The sequence below is a fragment of the Carassius gibelio genome, chromosome B3 (assembly GCF_023724105.1).
Source record: "Carassius gibelio isolate Cgi1373 ecotype wild population from Czech Republic chromosome B3, carGib1.2-hapl.c, whole genome shotgun sequence".
NCBI lineage: Eukaryota > Metazoa > Chordata > Actinopteri > Cypriniformes > Cyprinidae > Carassius > Carassius gibelio.
Genome location: NC_068398.1, coordinates 51,684,327 through 51,686,826, shown reverse-complemented (window position 1 = coordinate 51,686,826; position 2,500 = coordinate 51,684,327). Strand labels below are relative to the sequence as shown.

Sequence of the window (2,500 nt, the reverse complement as noted above, 5' to 3'; positions counted from 1 at the left end):
AGCGGCGAGCAGAGTGAAATACGTAGCAAATTGGCCTTTACCGAACAGCAACCTGTGGCTCGTTGGTCTAGGGGTATGATTCTCGCTTAGGGTGCGAGAGGTCCTGGGTTCAAATCCCGGACGAGCCCTCTTCTGTCTTTGCAGCCTCTTTTCTAGAGCAGTTTCAGTCCATTCTGCCATTCTTGGGCCAAACATACGCCACTGTCAAGTAGACTAAAGCTGCGACTGCATGTTTTCATGCCCACATCTCGCTGCTCTTCTTAGTTCCTCATCTGCAGTTTAAACTTTGCCTTGACATTTTTCTAAACATTGGTTTAGGAATGCAGCCCAAGCATTCTTGGATCGCTTCACGGCGCTGTGAGCCTTCATCTTGCGTTTGCTAGTTGCAGGAGCATCTGAGGGCTTGTCGGTTATGGGGTGTGTTTTTTTTGTTTTATTGCTGGTATGGGAGCGAGAGGGCCCAAGCTCAAATCCCAGAGACCTCGCTTTGCAGCTCCTTTTTTTGAGTAGTATCTGGGAACATGGTGGCTCGTTGGTCTAGGGGTATGATTCTCGCTTCGGGTGCGAGAGGTCCCGGGTTCAAATCCCGGACGAGCCCACATTGAGCATCTTACTGAAAAGTAGCAGACCGTTCTGCCTTCTTTCGGCCAATAATACACCTGCATGTTTTCACGCCAACTTCTCCCTGTTCTCAGTTCCTCATCTGCAATTTAAACTTTGTACAACAGAAGTGAATGTGTCTGAGATGGCTCAGATTGGCTGCCATGCAGGGTAGCCGTTTGCGGTTGACTGGAGGCTCGTGTCCTTTGCTTTGATGTTTTTCTCAATATTGGTTTACAAGGTTCGGAGAGCGTTACACTGAAGATTTAAAGGTCCCTGGTTCGATCCCGGGTTTACTCAGAGTGGAGCCGTGAATGCTTTTCAGACACCATTCTGATGCTTGCTGGTTAGTTGCTTTTCGCAGAGCCTCCTTGAGTGTTTTCTACACTTCAGACAGACGAACTGACACTGTTGGTTCCATGGTGTAACGGTTAGCACTCTGGACTCTGAATCCAGCAATCCGAGTTCAAATCTCGGTGGAACCTTCAAGAGTCTGTCTGGCAGTGTTTGGCATGGAGGAGCTTGGGCTTATGTCACAATTTTGTCTCTGACAGTGTGTCTTTAAATGTATTGCTAAACTGGCCTCCTTTAACCATGGCCTCCAAACCATCTAGAACTCAAATAAAACTAAGCAGGAACTAAATTGAGCAGACAGATGTCATCTGATCCTCTGTGGAGCAGGATTACAGACCTCAGACAGCTTCTCATCAGCAAGATTTGTGTGGCAGTGCCACGGTGTAGATTTCTGCTGTTAAATTCAGCTTATGTGTTTTGTCGTTGATGTTTTAATCAACATTTATCTACGAGGGCAGGCCAAGCTAGAGCAGGTACGTAAAAATGGAGTTTCTCAGAAATCTGGTCAGTGCATGAGCTCTAATTCTGCCCTTGTCAGCTACAGAGGCAGGATGTTAGAGCGACCGTAGCGTCGAGCAGAGTGAAATACGTAGCAAATTGGCCTTTACCGAAAAGCAACCTGTGGCTCGTTGGTCTAGGGGTATGATTCTCGCTTAGGGTGCGAGAGGTCCCGGGTTCAAATCCCGGACGAGCCCTCTTCTGTCTTTGCAGCCTCTTTTCTAGAGCAGTTTCAGTCCATTCTGCCATTCTTGGGCCAAACATACGCCACTGTCAAGTAGACTAAAGCTGCGACTGCCTGTTTTCATGCCCACATCTCGCTGCTCTTCTTAGTTCCTCGTCTGCAGTTTAAACTTTGCCTTGACATTTTTCTAAACATTGGTTTAGGAATGCAGCCCAAGCATTCTTGGATCGCTTCACGGCGCTGTGAGCCTTCATCTTGCGTTTGCTAGTTGCAGGAGCATCTGAGGGCTTGTCGGTTATGGGGTGTGTTTTTTTTGTTTTATTGCTGGTATGGGAGCGAGAGGGCCCAAGCTCAAATCCCAGAGACCTCGCTTTGCAGCTCCTTTTTTTGAGTAGTATCTGGGAACACGGTGGCTCGTTGGACTAGGGGTATGATTCTTGCTTCGGGTGCGAGAGGTTCCGGGTTCAAATCCCGGACGAGCCCACATTGAGCATCTTACTGAAAAGTAGCAGACCGTTCTGCCTTCTTTCGGCCAATAATATACCTGCATGTTTTCACGCCAACTTCTCCCTGTTCTCAGTTCCTCATCTGCAATTTAAACTTTGTACAACAGAAGTGAATGTGTCTGAGATGGCTCAGATTGGCTGCCATGCAGGGTAGCCGTTTGCGGTTGACTGGAGGCTCGTGTCCTTTGCTTTGATGTTTTTCTCAATATTGGTTTACAAGGTTCGGAGAGCGTTACACTGAAGATTTAAAGGTCCCTGGTTCGATCCCGGGTTTACTCAGAGTGGAGCCGTGAATGCTTTTCAGACACCATTCTGATGCTTGCTGGTTAGTTGCTTTTCGCAGAGCCTCCTTGAGTGT

At 47.9% G+C, this 2,500-nt stretch overlaps 4 non-coding genes across 4 annotated transcripts; all 4 read left to right on the top strand.

Moving 5' to 3' along the window:
* Positions 1–56: 56 nt before the first annotated feature.
* Positions 57–128, top strand: trnap-agg (transfer RNA proline (anticodon AGG)). Its single transcript has one exon. It is a non-coding gene; the product is annotated as a tRNA-Pro (tRNA).
* A 398-nt stretch (positions 129–526) lies between these two features.
* On the top strand, positions 527–598 carry trnap-cgg (transfer RNA proline (anticodon CGG)). The gene has a single exon. It is a non-coding gene; the product is annotated as a tRNA-Pro (tRNA).
* Positions 599–1,013: 415 nt separating this feature from the next.
* Positions 1,014–1,085, top strand: trnaq-cug (transfer RNA glutamine (anticodon CUG)). Its single transcript has one exon. It is a non-coding gene; the product is annotated as a tRNA-Gln (tRNA).
* Positions 1,086–1,577: 492 nt separating this feature from the next.
* trnap-agg (transfer RNA proline (anticodon AGG)) lies at positions 1,578–1,649 on the top strand. Its single transcript has one exon. It is a non-coding gene; the product is annotated as a tRNA-Pro (tRNA).
* The last annotated feature ends 851 nt before the right edge of the window (positions 1,650–2,500 follow it).